Source organism: Notamacropus eugenii, chromosome 7 (genome assembly GCF_028372415.1).
Source record: "Notamacropus eugenii isolate mMacEug1 chromosome 7, mMacEug1.pri_v2, whole genome shotgun sequence".
Taxonomy (NCBI): Eukaryota; Metazoa; Chordata; class Mammalia; order Diprotodontia; family Macropodidae; genus Notamacropus; species Notamacropus eugenii.
In genome coordinates, this window is record NC_092878.1 from 152,978,585 (window position 1) to 152,999,508 (window position 20,924).

The following is a 20,924-nucleotide window of genomic DNA, read 5'->3' on the forward strand; positions in this document are numbered from 1 at the left end:
ACATAAAATGTTCTGTTTTATATTCAAAGCCCTCCTTAACTTTCTCTCCCCCTTGTCCTTTCCAGTCTTTTTATGCCTTACTCATCCCAATGTACTCTGAAATCACTGGTCTCCCTTGCTGTTTCTTCCAAAAGAAACTCTATTTCCTGATGTCATGAATTTTCACTGGCTATCTTTCATGTCTGGAATTCTCTCCCTACCCATCTCTACTTCCTGCTTTCCCTGGCTTCCTTAGAGTCCTAGGTAAAAATCCTACCTTCGACAAGAAACCTTTCCCAATCCATTTAATGCTGATTTCCCTCAATGATTATCTCCTATGTATGATACGTATATATATAGCACATTCTATATGTATCTGTATTGCACATTATATATGTGTGTATATATGTGTGTATGTGTATATCTTGTTTGCACCTAGTTGTTTTCATATTATCTCTCTCATTTGAATATGAGCCTCTTTAGACAAGAGATTTTCTTTTATCTGTACATTCAGAGTGCTTATCACAGTGCCTGGAGCACAGTAGGAGCTTAATAAATGCTTTTTTGATTGATTTGCTGAAGTATTAAGGTCACAAATCAAAGAATTTTCATTGTTCAGTTGTTCAAGTGTACCCAATTTTTTGTGACTCCATGTACCATTGCATACCAGGCCCTTCCATCCTCTACTATGTCTTAGAATCTGTCCAAGTTCATATTTGTTGTTTCCACAGTACTATCTCCCCATCTAACCCTCTGCCATCCCCTTTCCTTTTGGCCTTATCTTTCCCAACATCAGGGGCTTTTCCAGTGAGTTCTGTCTTCTTGTTATGTGGCCAAAGTATTGAAGTTTCAGCTTCAGTATTCTACCTTCCAGTGAATAGTCTGAATTAATCTCTAAGTCTTGACTGATTTGATCTCCTTGTTATCCAAAGAATTTTCAAAAGTTGCTTACATCACGATTTCAAAGCTCTGATTCTTCAACACTCAGCTATCCTTATAGTCCAAAAAAACTATCCTTAAAGCTATCCTTAAAGTCTAGAAAAATAAAAAACATTGTTTTGACTATACTGATGTTTGTCAGGAAAATGACCTCTCTGCTTGTTAGTATGTGGAATCAAACAATAGATGTTTCAAATAGATAAGTAACGAAGAGAATAAGAGAAAGAAATTCTTTTAGAAAATAACATTGAAATAAAGAAAAACTTTGAAGGGGATGAGGAGGATTTTCTTTAACTCTTAACTGAGAGAAAAAAGATAGGAACAGTTAACTAGACGAAAGAAAGTTAAGGCTGAGAAAAGGGTAATAATGGGGAGGGAATTAGGACGCTGGAGGGTGAAGAAAACTTGTGAGAATAGGATTATCTTAAGGTAGATTAAACAGAAATAACTGAAGAGACAAAGCACTGTCTTTACAGAGGAAGAGGGGGGGAATCCTAGTTTAAAAAGAAAAGCAGTTAGCGACTGAGGGAAATGTAGATCTAACCCTCGTAATTGAAAATAAGAACGAATTAACCAGTCCAATCAAATGAGAGTGACAGATTTTGTCCACAGGATAATCATTTCAACTGCTCTCCTTAACAATTTGAATCCTTTGTTTATAGCCAGAGAAACACCTGGGTAGAATATTCAACGGTGACAACTACATGAGTTTCATCAGTCCTTAGAGTTCAATTTCCTCTCAGTGATATTGTCATTTTGCATTGTTGTAGCCATTATGTGTTCTTTAGTTCTGATGTTGTTATTTTATGTTGTTTCTTACAAATCTTCTCAGGTGTCTCTGAATTCTTCTTATTTATAATTTTTACTTACAATAATAACTGATTTGATTCATACACTATCAGTTAATGTCCAACTCAAACTCCTTTTCCTAGTTAATTACTCTTTTATTATTGGAGGCAATTGAAATCACACAGAATGTATATGGCAAGTGTCTGAGGTCAGATTGGAACTCAGGTCTTCCTTAATCCAAGGCCAGTGCTCTATCCACTGTGCCACCTAGCTACCCCATCACACAAAGTATACTACTTACAATGTTGGGGAATAGATATGACATTTATTTCTGTCATCGATTTCATTTACATCAGTAGTGGTACCAATGGGCTGAATGGTCTGACTAGTTTAGTAATTTTTCTTCTTTGAGTCAAACTTAGACTCAGAAATGGTTGCAGCACATCGCAGATTATGTATATGTCTTACCACAGCCCGTGAAAAACAGACTTTTCTTCTCTTTTGCCAACTTTGCCAGATTGTGATATGGAATCTCAGGGCTATTTTAATTAGCATTTACCTTACCTCTACTGATTTGGATCACATTTTCAAGAGGTCATTTATAGGTAGCAATTCTTCTTTTAAAAACTTTTTAATTTGTGGTCACATGATAAGCTGGAAGTCATTGCTTTCTCTAACTAACCATCTAACTCTTCTTCCAAAATAAATTATTTTGGATATAGAGATAGAGATGTATGATATAGAGAAGTCACAGATAAATCTATGAGATAAGGAGGAGAGAATTCTGACAAGATAAAGTCCTTATATGTTGATACACTAATCCTTAGCATTCTTACACAGTTAAAGACAGTCCTGTCTACCTACAGACTATTCAAGGTAGGGACCAAGGCAGGTGAGCATTATTTCTACCATGTGAGGATGCTGAGTCAGCTTTATAGCCAAGTTCTTGCATGGGTGGGAGTGGGACAATAAAATCCAGCCAAGAAAAAGAGTCAAGAAATGAGTGGTGAGAAAATATTAAAAAGCCAAAGTGTTAACGATTTCAGGAGAAACAAAATTCGATAAAACACTGGAGCATAAGCAAATAAGCCAAAAGGGAGAATCTAAAACCAGAAGAAAGGCTGAGTCTTCACTCCTGAAAAAGGTTCTAGAACTCTCATATTAAATATTACAAGATGAAAGAAAGTGATTCAATGCCTGAGAAAATACAGAATACTGGGGACTCCAAATCAAGTATGGGACAACCACTAAGACTCCAGAAATGTTCAAAAGGGAAATGAAATCCACAAAAATGAGACAATTAGAAAGACCATAGGTCAGAATATGGGCAGCTAGGGGGCACAGTCGATAGAATACCAGGCCTGGAATCAGGAAAACTCATCTTCATGAGTTCAAATCTGGACTCAGAAACTTACTAGCTGAGTGACCCTGGGAAAGTCATTTAACCCTGTTTGCCTTAGTTTCCTCATCTGAAAAATAAACTGGAGAAGGAAATGGGAAGCCACTTCAGCATCTTTGCCAAGAAAACTCCAAATTGCATCAGAAAGATCTGGACATGACTGAAATGACTGAATAATAACTAATAGCTCAGAATATAAATATCTTAGAGTATAATTTTAAAACTCAATTAGCAGAAAGCAAATAATATTAATAACTACAATAGTAAAAATAACAACACTAATAATCTACGATAGAAATTCTATTAAAGAAGTAAAAGGATTACCATATTTTGAGCACACAAAAAAGTCAAAATGGAAAAGAATATAGAATAGAAAATAAAAGACAAGACTAAAAGAGCATATGAATGTTATTCAAGATAAAGTGACTAACCTTGAAGACAGAACACACAGTGACAGTTATTAATAATTACAGAAATCTCAGAGAAAGATGGCAAATTACAAGAAACTTGAAACTATAGGACAAGAAATAATACAAGAATAATATTGAATAATATTAGGATTGAGAATGAATAATAACAATACATGAATACATAATATAAGAAAACTGTCCAAAGTTTCTAAATACGGGAATCATTAGTCATGTCAATCCATATTTAACCTTTAGGAAATTATTTTAAAAAAGAAACCTGATCTTAAAACACTAGGACAGAAAAAGATTAAATTTAAAAACTTCAATGACAAGGAACAAATTCTACAAATGCTCAGGAGAAAGATCTTTAAATACAAAGGAAAGGAATTAAAATGGTGTAGCATCATTTTGTAGCAAAAAGAAAATTTCAGGAGGATGGGGTATAGCATACTCTGTAAGGCAAAGTTGCTTAAATTCCAATTCAATATGACACATCTTGAAAACCCAAAGTTAATCATTAGTGAAACAAAGAAAGGTATTTGACAGAGAGGCATTTGAGAGATTCTTGCAGGATCAAATAGATATGAACAAAATCTTTAAGTTGGAAACATTCCAAACAAAAGGACCTAAGTGCAAATGAGATGGTAGACTAGACATTTTCTCTAATCCCCAAGACCTCTCAACCTTCTCCAAGAATTACATGCCAAAGATAAAGTAACTTCAGCTGTTTCCATGATCTAGGACACCAAGAATTCAAAAGAAAGCTAAGAAAAATTCCCCCAAACCCAGAAACTCACTGACTCTGAGTATTCAATTAATCTTCCCACTCTATTGGCAATGGCTGCACCAGCAGAACTAGGCGAAAATACAAGCTTATATTAAAACCTACTCTCTTATCCTTATCCAACATCCTTCTTTCCAGTGCATGGAGACCCCAACTCCAGGCTATGGAATTTTACTGAGGCCTCAATAGCCAGCTTGGCCATTGCCCTTCAGGATCAATAGCCTGTTGGGGACTGCAATCTGTAGGAATAGTTATTGGAGAAAGCAGGCTCAGAATTACCAATGTTAGGCAAGAGAATTGAGAAACAGAATGAGATCACCAGGACAGGACATTGTACATGTGGAGAGCTGTACATCACACTATTAAGCCCAAGAAAGAGCATAGCATCAGTTGGGGTATAGATCTAGGCCAGTGAATTCTGCATTGTCCAATGTAGCAGGAGGCTAAGGCACTTTGAGACCCAATCGCTAAAGAAACCACAATCAGAGAGGAGGGAGTCAGAAAGTGAGTGATAAGGAAAATACGGGGAGAAAAAAAACTGCACTGTACCAAAGATTTCAGGACAAAGAAAACTCAAAGACTTTGAACATCAATAGATAAATAAACAGGGAAAAAGCAGCAACAAAGGAAATATGGCTTCCAGGTATAGTAAATGAGTTCAGACATCTATGAATAAATACTACCAAAAAAGAATAAGATAATGATCCAACACTTGGTGATACAGAAGACCCTGTGGAATTTGAGAATATGCTATTCCCAAACCGTTTAAAAATGAAATGAGCATTACTTTTAAGCAGAACTTCCATTATTTAACACAGTTCTAGAAACTCTTCTTATAGCAATAAGAGAAGAAAAAGACATTAAAGGCATAAAGATAAACAGAGTGAACAAAATTCTCTCCATTAGGCCTTACCACATATTCTTCAAGTCAGGCAAGATGACACAAGAAAGGGAAGGAGAATATTGGAGAAGTTACAGAGAGATAGGCATACTAATACACTACTGATAGAGCTATCACCTAACCTAACGATTTAGAATAGCAATTTTTAATTATGAAAAGGAAGTGATTTTTAGCTATCTCATTTCATCCTAAAATTCTAGTACCAATCACATACTTCAGCGAGGTCAGTGACCAAAAGGAAGGCCACCAAATATTTATAGCAATATTTTTTAGCAGTAAAGAACTGGATGCCCATAAAATGGGGGGTAATTTAAAAAGTTGTGATGCATGAATATAATAAAATATAATTTGGCTTTAAGAAGTAATGAATATGGTGAATACTGAGAATCAGAGGAAGATTTATAGGAATTAATTACATGTGAAATAAGCAGAACCAGGAAAACAATATGAACAACTACTAGAACAATGCAAGTGGAGGGAATGATGAAAGCTAATCAATTACACTTACATCTGTGAAATTACAATGAGCAACCCTGGCCCCACTGGGGAAAAATACAAGAAAGTGTATCTCCCCATTTCTTTGTAGAGGTGGGAGACTATGAGTATGGATGACTAAATACATTGTTAACTTTTTTCACTATGTTCATCAGTTTTGCTGAGCTCTTTTTTTGTGTCCATCTTTATTTTATGTTTTAAGTGGTAGCTCTTTCCAAGGAGTTGCCCAATTTTATATATAGGAAATATACATTGTAGATGTTGTAAAAAGAAAAAAGATATTCATGAAAATCAATTTTTAAAAACCTGATTTGATCCTCTTTCTGAAGGGAAGAAAGATAATTTTCTGATGTAAAAATGGTTGCTTATCCTCCAAAGAATGTTATGGGAGAGCCTTAGAAGATACCAAATAGGAGATTATCCAGTAAGAAACAGAAACAATACAAGATTCTCTTCTTGGAGTTCCAGGGGAAGCTATTTCTCAGCCTGACAACAATGGAGAAGTCTGTTCCCTTCCTCGGGCATGTATCCAAGATATAACAGAAAGCCTCCAAAGTAAATGATGACTGCTCACTTCTGGTGATTGATTAATCTGGGCACAAATGATGCTGCTGTGCTTCTGGAAAGAACCAAAAAGGTATTGCTAATGATAATGAAGTTTGGGTAAGAAACTAAAGACAATTGGGGCAGAGGTTATTTTTCCCTCTCTCTTGCCAATTGAAGCTAAAGAGTGTAAAACCAAGTCAAGCAGAACAGTTAATATCTGGCAAAAGAAGGTGATTTCTGAGAATTGGACATAGATTAAAATACATATTTTATATGATATTTATATGAGAGCATATTCCTGGTCAAAGATAGAATATATATAAGAAAGGCAGATAAGAATGTGAGGTGCATTGTAAATCTAAAGAAAGGGCTTTAAGGTAAAAAGGATGGTGTGGATGGAGGTAGAGAAATACGATCTATATATTTCCCTAGAGCTAGAGCTCATAAATAGCAAGGACAATAAAGTATCATTTAAATACCCCAAATTTCACAGGAGAAAAACATCCAAAGCAGGAGTTAGCAGTAAAAACCAAGTCTTCAAATATCTACCATAAATGCCAAATTTTATGCAGTACACAGGGAAAATGAAGAGTCTTACTTAAAGCAAATTTGACCTTGTAAACACTATTGAGAATTAGTGGGATGAAATTTATGACTGGACTAAGGTTCTTGATAAATATACCTTATTTGAAAGAAACAAGATAGGTAGATGTACTAATGTCTCTTAAAAGGTATACTAATTTGAGGAAATCTAGGAAGCAAATAGGGAACATGTGATGGATAATCTTTGGGTGAAAATCAAGGGAGGAAGAAACAAAAATGATATTGTCATTGGGGTATACTTGGACATATTGTCCAAGTGAACAATAAGGGAGAGTTTTGAGAAACAGATCAATGATAGGGGATGCCAATTATCCAGCCATCTATTGATCTGTAGGAGCTCTCTCTCTCTCTCTCTCTCTCTCTCTCTCTCTCTCTCTCTCTCTCTCTCTCTCTCTCTCTCTCTCTGTCTCTCTCTCTCATCCCCCAAGAACAGGACAGGTTTTCCTTTGAAATACTACAAAACTCTATATCCTTCTTACTGATATAACGAAAAACTACCTAAGAGTACTGAAAAAAAAATTCTTTTAAGAAAATAACACTTCTACCTATTTACTTGTTCAGTGCCATGCCAATTTAACGACCAAGCAATAGTTAATAGAGATAGAAAAAGTCATAATAAAAATCATCCAGAAGAACAAAAGTTTAAGAATCTCAAAGGAATCAGTAAAAAAAAACATGAAGGAAGGTGGCTTAGTAGTATCAAATCACAAATTATATTACAAAGTGATAGTCATCAAAACAATTTCCTACTGGTGAAGAAATAGAGTACTGGTTCAATGGAATAGATTAAGTACACAATACCTAGAAGTAAATGAACATAGTAACCTCATGTTTGACAAACTCAGAGATCCAAGATTTGGGGACAAATACTATTTGACAAAAATTTCTGGGAAAACTAGAAAGCAACTTGGCAGAAATTAGGCATAGATCAATACCTCACACCAAGATAAAGTCAAAATAAGCACATGATTTAGACATGAGGCATTATCATAAGGAAATTAAGGGAACATGAAATATTTTACCTGTCAGATTTATGGATAGTGGAAGAATTTATGACCAAAGTAGAGATAGAGAGCATTATGGGATATAAAATGTATAGTTTGCATTCATCAAATTAAAAAGGCTTTGCACAAACAAAACCAATGAAGTCAAGATTAAAAGGAAATTGGGGAACTGGCAAAAACATTTTAAAGCAGTTTTCTCTGATAAAGTCCTCATTTCTCAAATATTTAGAGGACCTAGTGAAATTTATAAGAATATAAGTTATTCTCCAGTTGATAAGTGGTCAAATGATATGAACAGAGAGTTTTTAGATGAAGAAATCAAAGCTATCTATAGTCATATGGAAAAAAATGCTCTATATCTCTATTGGTTAGATAAATGAAAATTAAAATAACTCTGAGTTATCATCTCACACCTATCAGGTTGGCTGATATGACAGAAAAGGAAAATGACAGATGTTGAAGGAGATGTGGGAAAACTGGGACACTAACGCATTGTAAATTGATTCAACTATTCTGGACAGCAATTTAGAATTATGCTTAATAGGTTATAAAACTATGAATACCCTTACATCTAGCATTACCACTACTAAGTCTGTACCCCAAAGAGATTTTTTACAGAGAAAAGGGTCTACACATACAAAAATATTTATCGCAACTCTTTTAATGGTGACAAAGAATTGGAAATCAAGGGAATGCCAATCAATTGAGAAATGGCTGAACAGTTTTTGAGATATGATTGTGATGAAATACTATTGTGCTATAAGAAATAATGAATAAGATACTTTCAGAAAATCCTGAGAAGACATATAAAATGGAGAGTGAAATAAGCAAAACCAGGAGAACACTACACAGTAACAGCAATATTGTGCAATGATGAATTGTGAATGACTTAGCTATTCTCAGCCACACAATGCCCTGAAACCATTCTAAAAGACTAATGATAAAGAATATTATCCATCTCCAGAGAAAGAACTGATAGAGTCTGAATGCAGACTGAAGCATACTTTTAAAAAACTTTATTATTCCTGATTGCTGTTGCTTTTTTGTTTGTTTGTTTTATTTTTGGTCTGCATTTTCTTTTGTAACATGGCTAATATGGAAGCATTTTGCATGACTGCCCATGTATAATCTATATCAAATTGCTTACCTTCTCAAGGAGGAGGGAAGAAATGGAGGGACGTATAGACTATGGAACTCAAAAAAAAAATGTTGCAAATATTTGTTTATACATAATTGAGAAACAAAACAAAAATTAAATAAAATAAAAGAACCCCTGGGTTAGCAGAATTTTCCAAGTTCTGGGATAGAAGTCAGAAAATGGACCTGAAGAGTGACTTTTTTGTGAATAATAAGACATAATAAGAAAGAGCACCACTGGGCAAATGCTTTTTATAATTTTGAAAACACTTTACACATACGGGCACTTCTGATCCCGGCAATCACTCTATGAGACAGAGGCCATGAGATGGAGGAGTAGGGGGAGTAAGTGTCATCATCTCCAATTTGCAACCAAGAAAAGACTGGAGTAATGAAAAGATTTGCTTCAGTTTACACTCCAGCACAGGAGTAGAAGAGAGTTCAGAAACCACGTACTAAGACTTCTCATTCCATGCTTTCTCCACAATGCCAGAAATCAGAGTAAGGCAATTTCGCTGGTCATGACCTTGCTGTTCCCGTATGTTACTCCCAGTGCCTTTTGCCCTGTAAATAGCAGATTATCTGGTTTGTGTTCCAGAGTGAAATGGGACAGAGAGGTCCAGCCTTTATCCAGGAATGTAGAAGTGACCATCTCATTGTACTCTGCCCTGAATGGGCCACACTTTTAGTGCTACACTCAATCAAGTTCTACATTCTAGGGAGGATATTGATCAGGAAGTCAAAGGGCAAAGATTTCAAGTTGAGAGTCTCAGTAGCTGTTTAATACATGTAGACCTTCTAAAACCTGTATTTCTTGATACCCTCTCCTCCCCTTTTCTTTCATCCTTCCACCATTACCACAGAAGCAGAAGGGAGCTACACAGGATCAAGGAGCATCTTGTATTTTTCCTTTGTAAAATTTGTTTATTTATTTTAATGTTCCTTTTAAAAAAACACAAAGATTTTTGAGTCCTGAATTCTCTCCCTCTCACCCCTCCTCCACCCATTGTGAAGACAAAAAAAAATGTGATATCAGTTCTACATGTGCAATCATGCAAAATACATTGCCATGTTAGCCATGTTGCCAAAAAAAGGCAAACAAAAATACAGAAAGTGAAAATATACTGCATTCTGTGCCCAGAGTCCATCAGTCTTTCTCTGGAAGTGGATGGCATTTTTTATCATTAATCTTTCAGAATTGTCTTGGATCAATTTATTGATCAGAGTAGCTAAGTCATTCATAGGTGATTATTGTACAATATTGCTGTACATTTTTTATTTTTCTATCCCATACATTTCAGGACAGTGAGGTGGCACAATGGATACAGGCCCTGGAGTCATGAGTTCAAATCTGGCCTCAGAAACTTACTAGCTATGTGACCCTGGCAAGTCACCTAACCATATTTAGCTCAGTTTCCTCATCTACAAAATAAGTCAGAGAAGGAAATGGCAAACTGCTCCAGTATCCTTGCCAAGAAAACTCCAGATGAGGTCATGAAGAGTCAGACATGACTGAAAAAAACTGAACAGCAGTTTCATACATCACTTTATGTTATAGAAGCAATAGCTACCAGCACAGGGTAGGTATTTTTTGTTTCTTTTTTTCCTTTAAAAGAACTGAAATGGTCCTTGAAATAAAATTGGTTTGGGATCTGAGATCTGAACCATTAATGGAGCTTCCTGGTGGTCTAAGTAAAAACACTACTCAGGAAAGAGTAAGGAGTTTGGCTAGTGCACCAGCATGGCCAATACAGAGGCAGGGAGCTAAGCAAACTGAATCAGTGAATTTCTCCTGTATATTTCCTGCTTGTACAGGGTTGTTTACATGTTGTCTCTCCCATTAGAATGTGAATTTCTTGAGAGCAGGGATTGTTGTTTGTTTTGGGGTTTTTTTGCCTTTCTTTGTTTCACTAGAGCTTAGCATAATGCTTCATCCACAACAGGAACTTAATAAATGCCTGTTGACTGATTGGTTCTACCTTTGAGGAATATTCTTCCTATGCTACGTTTAAGCAAACTTCCTTTGGCTAGAAGCTAGGTAATCTACAATTCTCATTTTTTTCCAATCCTGAACCTTAACATTCAACCCTGAATGAGTTAAATCTGCCCTACTCCACCATGACTGAAACATTCATCACCTGTTGACCAACCTACTAGTAATGGATGTGTCTGTACTTCTCTGAAGTGGTCCTAAGAAAACACACACAAGGTCTCAGTGAGTCCATACTCAAAGTCTTTCTAGCCTGATGGAATTTACCATTATCCTTTGAATTGGCATAGAACTCAAGATCTCAGTTTGACTCAATGATGCATCAGGGTAGGACCTTGAACAAATAATAAAAATGTCAGCATTGCTAAAAAAACAAAACAAAACATTTAATTTAATGAATGATTTGAACAAAAGAGTACATTATTTCAAGGGTTTGGTTTTTTTAAAGACTTTTGTGAAATGGGTTTTTTTTACTGGAACAATTTAGGATCCCAAAAGAAATTTTACAAGAAATCACATAATTAAAATAACTATAATTTTGAGTTAAAGGCAGCTTTCATTTGGTTTGAACTTTTGGTGTCTGCTTGGCACTACTGTGGTGTGTCAAATGTGTCAAATAAAACAAAGAGCACACCACAAATGAAAGCGGAGTGAGGTGAATGACTACCATGAAATTTGGAGTTTGGGCATTGTCAAAAGGGACTCTGATATGTAGAAAGTGTTGCAAAGAGCATAGAAAGTTTATATTTGGTTTTTTTAGACCTGGCACAGTCAAAGAGACCCACATGTGGGAGGGAGCAGGTCTGGAGATCTGGGAAGGCATGTCGTGGAGTGCCTTCTGACAGATGGGACAGAAAAAGAAATGCCCAACTAAAACAATGTTTCCAGGGTATCCCTAAACACAGCAAACCTCACAAAATCCTGCTGATCCCAGAGATTTGACAAGGAGTCTCACTTATGTCCAAAATGCACTGAGAAGATTTTCCTGAATTCCATGATGCAAACAGCTAAGTAACTGAGCTTCTCTTCCAAATTTCTGTAGTATTAGTGTTGCTAACTCCTCTGTACTTTTTAATGGGAGGTGGTGTTCATTTTGGTACAGGCCAGAGAATGATCTTGCTTCCTAATTACTTCCTAATACTTATGGTTTTATGTGTTAATTATTATATTTGCTCTTGACATGTTTATTCTTGCTAATCTAAAAGTATGTGGTTTAATATTGGTTGAGATTCTGAGAAAAGCAGAGTGGATTACTCCAAGAAAGCTTTTGGCATGGGGCAATGGGAAAGTGGTTTAGTTGTTGTCCTTTGTTCTCAAAGAGAACCAAAATGGCATCACCATGATAAATTCAAGTTTCAGTGTGTCTGACTATAGCTGATCAGACCAATATGAGCTCAGAATGCTCAACAACAGATTGAGCACAGATAGTGCATGTGAACATTTGGAGTCGATACTCCAAATCTGCACATCCGGTGTTTCCTTTGTGCTCTCTCAATTCTGCTTTGCTCATAGAGCACAGCACCCTTTCTGATGTGGGCATGCCAGGCTGAGAGGTCCTATGCCAGTGTCTCCCATGTCACACAAGCAAATCCAAAGTTCTTGAGAGAGACCTTGAGAGTGTCCTTGTATCTCTTCTTCTGACCACCATGTCATTGCCTGCCCCATGCGAGTTCTCCATAAAACAATCTTTTTGGCAAACGTACATTTCTCATTCAAATGATATGGCCAGCCCATTGGAATTGTGCTCCTTGAAGCATAGTCTGAATGCTTAGCAGTTTAGTTCAAGTAAGGACTTCAGTGTCTGGTATCTTATCCTGTTAGGTGGTCTTCAGAATCTTCCTGAGACAGCCCAAATGGAAGCGATTCAGTTTTCTGGCATGGTGCTGGTAGACTGTCTTTGTTTCATGGGCATACAACAGTGAGGTCATCATAACTACTCTGTAGACTTTCAGTTTGGTAGTCAGTCTAATACCTCTTCTCTCCCAAACTTTCCTTCGGAGCCTCCCAAACACTGAGCTAGATGTGTGCATCAACTTCATTGTCAATGTGTGCATCCTTGGAAAGTACACTACCAAGGTATGTGAACTTATCCACAGCATTCAAAACTTCTCCATTTGTTGTAACCGATGGTTCCACATGTTGATGATGTGGTGGTGGCTGATGGAGCACCTCTGTCTTCTTGGTGTTAATTATTAGGCCAACATTAGCACGGGCAACAGACAATTGATCCATACATTGTTGCATCTCAGTTTCAGAGGCTTCATTGAGTGCACAATCATCTGCAAACAGAAAATCATGCACCACCACTCCCTGCACTTTGGTCTTGGTCTGCAGCCTTTTTAAATTGAAGAACTTACCATCAGTACGGTAGTTGGCCTTGATGCTGTGCTCATCCTCATTGACAACATTTGACAACATGGCTGAAAACATCATACTAAAAAGCATGGGAGCAAGCATACAGCCCTGATTCTCTACATTGGTGACTGCGAAAGAATGACAGCATTGTCTACTATCCAGAACCTGGGCAAACATGTCATCATGAAATGGATGTAAAATACAGATGAACTTCTCTGGGCAACCAAATTTTGACATAATTTTCCATAAACGCTCACAACCAACAGTGTCAAAGACCTTGGTCAGATCTACAAACATTGTGGATAGATCTCTGTTCTGCTCCTGGCATTTCTCCTGGAGTTGTTGAGTAGCAAATACCATACTGAATGGAAAAGTACTTTGGGTTTTAAGTTGGAACATCTGGGTTTTAATTCTGTGACCTCAAATAACAATTTCATTAAAACTGAGTTTCCCTTTCCCTTCTCCATATCTAATAATATTTACATTATATCATACCTCTCACTCAAGAAAAGAGGAGGAGAAGGAAGAAGAAAGAGGAGGGAAAGAGAGAAAAGAGAAGTCAGAGAGAGAGAACTTAAGAGAGAGAGGAGAGAGAGAAGATAGGGGAGAAAAGGGAGAGAGGAGAGAAAAGTGAGAATCAGAGAGAAAGAGAACAGAGAAGAATAAGAAAAGAGAGAGAAGAAAAAGAATGAAGAGAAAGAGATAGAGAAAGAAAAGAAATAGAGCTCAAATGCAATAAAATTCCTTTAATCATGAAGTTATAGGAATTTAGAGGCAACATGGATTCAATCAATTCCTCCTCATCCCCTCCCTAAGCTCAACAAATCAACTACAGCATGACTGGACTACAAGGCATGCCTCTCATTATTATAAAAGAATTCCTCTTATTGATTGCTTCTTGATAATAGCAAAAATTTGGTGACCTCTGGTCATCTTCCCTACCCTCTTCATCCATTGTTTAAATGTCATCATGGAAAAAAGGGTTTTTTTCTGCTGTGTCATACGATGTTGGTTAATGACCTAGGAAATAACAGGAAGTGGTATATCATAACCAGTCATACACTCTGCTGAGTCAGACTTTTCTTTTTCTGCAGTTTTCTCCCTCTTTTCCTGATGGACGCTTGCTCAAAAGATGCCTCACCTCTAACAATTCCAAATGACTAAGTAAGTCAGGATCTATAGAAATTAACTCTACCATTCACTCTAGTGTCCTAGAATTGCTGTTCAGTCATTTCTGTTGAGTACTTAATTTCTTCGACTAATTAAATATCTGTACCAACTTAATCTAGTCCCCAATATTTTTGGTCCTCATCTTATTTTCTTTCTTTCAATTAACTACCATTATAAGCCAGCTCTCATTTGGTTGAATTGTCTCCCTTATTTCCTCTAGCTATCCATTTTGCTATTTATATAGCATAAGATTTTGGGAACAGTCAGGGAGGAGATTTCACCCTACATAATACACAGGACAATTGTATTAAAAGTGCCTTTTGACATGACCCACCCACCATCACCCTTATCTATTCTATAGTCATAGAACTTTGTACATCTCCCATCAGCTTTTTCATAATTTAGTATTTAGTATATATTTATTTATGCATGTCATATTTCACAATAGATTATAATTTTTTGAGAGCAAGAGCTTTCTCTTACTTGTATTTTCATCCTTTATGGTTCTAGCATAATGTCTTTCTAAAAAATGTTGGTTGAATTAAACTATTTCACTCAACACCAAGAAAAAGAAATAAGCTAAGGAATATACCAGGGTTAAAGAGGCAATGAGCTCTATTCTAAGTGGGCTAGTAGAGGGAAAAGACTCCAATCACTGGAGTACGTAGTATTATATAATATATACATTAAAGAGTTATAAAACAAAGTGATATATGATTACAGAGGGGTAAGAGTTATTCTTATGGACAGTTGTGGCATATGAATTGGGCTTTAAAGAACCACTGAAAATTTAACAACTGAAAAAGAAGAGGAAAGATATTCCAGATGTAGACAACTGCATTTTCTAGTGACAAGAAGTAGTCTGGTTTGTTGATATAAGAAAGTGTATGGAAGCTATCTTATATGGTAATATGAGCTAAGGTTAGAAAGATAGAGTGGTGTCAATTGTAAAACACCTTGAATGACAGGAAGAGAGTTTAAATTCTACCTGGCTGGAAATGGAGAACAAATGAAGATTTGGGGGTAAAATGACATAACCAGATCTAGACATCAGAAGAATTATTCTGACAATAGAATGAACAATATATTGGAAGAAATATAGAGTGAAAGTAAGGACACATCTGAGGAATCTGGTAATACTCAAGGCAGCTAGAAATTCCAATATGTGTTTAGAGCAGTGGGGTGGGATTAAAAAGGATAAACTGGATGCAAAATATATTTTGGAGAAGGAATTAACAGCAATTAGTAACTGATTGTGTATGAAAAAGGAATGGGAGGGGAGACTGAAAGATGATTGCTAAGTTTATGACTATGGATTGATTGAATCCAGGGTTACTTCTAAATCCCGATACTAGCATGATTAAGGGAATTTGATTTGGCAAATGGTGATACTAGACAAAATAACACTTAAAAAGAAGGAGTAAATGGGAGAAATAAATGTATTTTGTCATTGGGTATGTTGAGTTTGAGGTGCTAGTTGGATAGAAAGAGCTACACTACATGTTGTTAAAGCTATAGATCAGGTCAGAGGAGAGGTCAAGACTTAAGATGGAGATTTGGTAGTTATCTCTGAAAAGCTGGTGCCATTATGGTAAATGAAATTACAAGAGAGCAGATAAGAAGAATAGATACCTGAATAAAAACCTTGAGCCTGGGAAGTGATTAAGGAGGTAGGAGGACAACCAGATTAGTATAATATCTCTGAAACCAAGGAAAGAGGAGAAAGTTTCTGGTAGGAGAAATGATCTACAGTGTCAAAACTTGCAAGGAGAATGGTCAAGGAAGATGAAGATTGACAAAAGTGCATTTTATCTGACAATTAGGAGGCCACCAATATCCTTAGAGAGACCCGTTACAATGGAGTGCTGAAGATGGGACATAGATTAGAAGTGGAGGAGTGGAGAATGGAGAAGCAGTCTTGAAATGTGATCTTTCCTAACAGAAGTGAAGTATTAAAAAGCCTTCAATCCTTAAGAAAATGGAACTATTGCAGTGAAATAATTTCCATAGGCTTTTTTTTCTGGGCAGGCAATTCTGCCTTTTCATTGTCTTCCTTTCCTACTGCCTTTTCCCATGGTACCATGAAAGTGATAGCTTATGCTTATATCAGTAAGGCAGATCCAACCAATGATAACAGACACATTTTTGCCTGAACAGAATTTCCTCGGGCCTGATCTCTGAAAATGGCAAGACTTCCCATAAATTTGACTCTTGCAGGGATGTTTAGTAACCAATGCCACACCTTAATATTGAAGTATTAAGTGCAACAGGAAAATCCTGGAAAGCTGGTGCAACTCATGTGAAAATCTAAGAGTGACTACGGGGAATTCCAACCTTCTTGAAAGTTGAGTAGGATGGATTTCTCTTTTGTTGTTTCTGAATGCTCTGGGGAATCCTGAGAAATGTTTGGTTAGCATGATTTGGTTTTGCTATGAAAGACATAATTATTGTTATTTTCTTTCAATATATAAACAATATTCCTTATATTAGAGATTTGGGGAGGCAAATACAAATCAGATGGTGGCAAATATATACGTCATAGAACTTTTGCCAGATTAACCAAGTAACATTGACTAGCAATTATTTAAGATGGGTTACCCCATTTCATCTGCTGGCTGAATGCCTTCTTTGCTTATCAATTCATCAAACATTCATTGAAGACACAGAGATGATAAAGAGAGAATCCTTTCCTTCAAGGAGTTGATAGTCTGCTGTATGGTTACACACATATAAAGATAAGGACAAATAATGTACTATTCTAAGAAACAAATTCAAGGAGAGAATACTAGTTAGGGAGATGGGTAAATTCCTTTTGAAAGACCTCATATGGGAGGTGACAACTTAGCTGTGGTTTGAAGGAATGAGGAATCTAAGAGGCAGAGGTGTGTTTTCCCAAGAAATAACTAGTAAGCCTGTTTGCTTAAAACAGAGAATGCATGAAGGGAAATCAAGTTATTTAAGACTTGAAAAGTAGGTGGGAGCCATGTTGTGATAGGGAGGGAAGCTTTGAATACCAGACTGAAGATTTTGCATTTCGTCTAAGCAAGCTACTGGAGATTTTTGACCAGAAGAGTCATAATGTCTTCTCATCTTAGTTTTAGTCATATCAATTCGGCAGCTCTGTGGAGGAAGGGTTGTGACAGGAGAGACTGGAAGCAGGAAGACTAATTAGGTGACTCTTGAAGTATAGTTCAGGTGAAAGACAATGAGAGCTTGAATTAAGGTAAAGGTCGTATGAAATAAGGAAATAAGGATGAGAGATCTGGTGGACATAGAAATGCCAAGATTTGGCAACAAATAGAACATGGAGATTAAGGGAATTTAGAGACAGGATGATTTTGAGGTTGTGAAACTGAGTGGCTGGAAACATAATAACCACAATAAAAGCAGGGAAGCTTATAGAAGTGATGACTTTGGGGTTTACGTAGGAGAATATGTTTCCATTTTGGACATGTTGAGTTTGAGATGCTTAGGTGACACCCATATTGTCATTCAGGAATGACATGCAAGGGAGGTATTAGTACTGGAGTTACAAATTTGGAAGTCACCTGAACATAGATAATAATTGGACCAGTAGAAAAGAGCCTAGGGCAGAGGTTTAAACTGTGACCACCTTTAGGAAGATGATGACACTATGAGAGAAGAAACTGTCATACATGTAGAGGGAAAATCAAGGAGAAGCATTACAAAGGAGTTTCTATTTCCAGCCTGTTCTTGAATTCTGAACTCAAATTTTATCTCTTTCATTTAGTGTCCCTACAACTCCAACTGTAAATTAATTTTCCTGGTGCAATTTCTTTCTTTAATCTGTCCTGCACAATTAGCATAGAGAGTCCTACTCCTTATTCATTCTATTTGCACAACCCACTACAGAAGGCATAACGTGCTGTAATTGGTTCTACTTTGGAAAAAAAAATTGGAATTATTTCCCCTGTTTAAGCTTTGTTTCCCTAGTTACAGCATGAGCTCATTGTGGCTCCAGAATGGTTTAGTCACAGAATAAAAGTCTCTTCTAGCTCAAATTCCATGACTCTGTAAAATATTAATTGCATATTTTGTAGGGCTATTGAAAGGGAAGTAAGTGCTACATAATCCATAAGAAAGTAAGTACTATGCACATTTGAGCTATTGGCATAATCATTATTTTTATCTTTTCACAGTTTGAGTCACTCTCCTCTTATTCTTGTATATTTTATATTCTGTGGACAGGTGAATTAAATGACTCCTTTTGGTAACTGAAAAATTGTATTGAGATGTCAATTCAACTGTAGAGTGACTTAAAGCATCATTTTGGAAACATTGCTAAAACAGTCAGGAGGATGAATACGATATGTAGCTTGTCCTGTTCCCCCATTAGTTTGGGGGGGGGGTTCCTTTTTCCCATTTTCAAATAAGTTTTTTGTTAAACTCACATAGTTTAACCCACAATGCCTCTATTTAGAAAACTTTTCATTCCATGCCAGACCTAGAGGCCTGTATTGGGCTACCCGAGTCTTTCTTACCTCACCTCCGAGGTCTTCGGCTGGCCACGCCGGATGCACGTATGAGAGAAAGGACGTTCCAGAGTCGAACAGGGGTTGAGCTTTATTTCAGGGTCCGGGTTACAAGTGCAGGGGGGTCTTCCTTAGGAGGAAGAGGGGGAGATTTCCTAAGGAGGCTAAGCTTAAGGGATTGGAAGTAGAAGTACAAGCGGGGAGAGAGGGGGAGGGGAGAGAGGAAAGAAAAGAAGCGGAGCCTACTGTCCTCTTTGGCTCCACACGTGCTAAGAGGGCTTTCCGGCTTCCTCAATCCTACTTAACCTTCAGCCACACAGTTTGCATCTCAATACCGTGCTGTTAGGTAACTAGGTGTGCTCCAATCCGGGACGACCTCGAGGGCAGGGAGACTCCACCCATCACGTATCTCCAGGGGAGAGGCGGAAATACCCGAGCTAGCCGAGCTAGCTCAGTCTGACCTTCTCGAACCCCCGCTGTTCATGGAGGGCCTCATAAGACTCTAAGATTTAGAAGTCCCACTTTTACCCGTCCGAGACCGTCCACACGGAATTGAGCTTCCAATCCCAACAATTCCATGCAATTTAGAGATCATAAGTCTCTAGCATGGTACTATATTAATAATGTTCTGACATTTTTATGCATCAATGGAATCCCTGAGCTGCTGTGAACAGCAGTTACTTACGTATGTAATGACACTGTGGTAGCAGTTCTGTTTATTTGTTGAATTCTCAAGATTTTGTGGTTTATGTTTATAATACAGGGATTTGGTCATTTAGTTTATAAAGGATAGTAAATATCTGGTAAATAACCCTAATCTCCTGGTCATGTCTTTCATGGTATTTAGTAGAAGCTAAATTTTTAGAATCTTCAATAATATATTATACCATTTTCCTAATGGACAGGGCACTGGATTTGGAATCAGGAAGACCTAGGCTAAAATTATGTCTTGAGTATTTGCAAACTGTGTAATCCTGAGCAAGTCATTTAATTTTTATGCGCCTCAGTTTCCTCATCTATAAAAGGAAAGGAATTGGATTCAATGATTACCACCGCCTCATTTAGCTCTAAATCTATGATTCCATTAACCTGTGATCTGCATTCATGAATAAGATTAGGTTCGTTAAAGAAAACTTCTGGAAGCCATGACCTGATCTTGAGTCATAATATTAAACACTTCTGTATTTTATAATGAAAGTTGCGTCACTCAACCATTTATTCTTCACTTCCTTATTGAAATATAGTTGGTTAAGTTCAACCGGTTGTCCCCATTTTGATGTCACTCTTGGATTTTAGCCTTTTTGTGAGCTCTGTCCCATAATAAAGTATTCTTGGTTACATTTAATAAATTGGGTGATGTATACCTATTGTTGGTCTTTACTATTTCTTACACAAGGTATCTTTTTTCTAAAACTATTTCTGCATTTTTAAAACTTTTTTATAAACACTGTGTGTGGTTATGTTTTATTTGTTTGGATACACTATAGGTCTGCTGTCATTGATTTTACTGTGCCTACAGTATACATTAAGACTGTTGTTATGACTGTTATGTTACAGTTTTATATTATGTTAAATTCTCTGAATTTCTCTGAATTTTTTTTTTATTTATTTACCTTTCCAACATTCATTTCTACATAAGCTTGGGTTCCAAATTTTCCCCCATTTCTCTCCTCCCCCCCACCCCAAAACGCCGAGAATCCTATTTGCCCCTATCACCAATCTGCCCTCTCTTCTAATATCCCTCCCTTCCCTTATCCCCATCTTCTCTTTTGTCCTGTAGGGCAAGATAACTTTCTATACTCCATTATCTCTATTTCTATTTCTTAGTTGCAAGAACAATAGTCAACAGTTGTTCCTAAAACTTTGAGTTCTAACTTCTCCCCATCCCTCCCTCCCCACCCATTCCCTTTGGGAAGGCAGGCAATTCAAT

The 20,924-nt window shown here is 36.8% G+C and overlaps 1 long non-coding RNA gene across 1 annotated transcript in view; it reads left to right on the forward strand.

The window, feature by feature from the left end:
- Positions 1–20,924, forward strand: part of LOC140514204 (uncharacterized) — a 97,182-nt gene that overhangs the window by 56,565 nt on the left and 19,693 nt on the right. The window contains exon 2 of the long non-coding RNA XR_011970471.1: positions 6,165–6,333. This is a non-coding gene — a long non-coding RNA (uncharacterized lncRNA). The remainder of the gene's footprint in view (positions 1–6,164; positions 6,334–20,924) is intronic.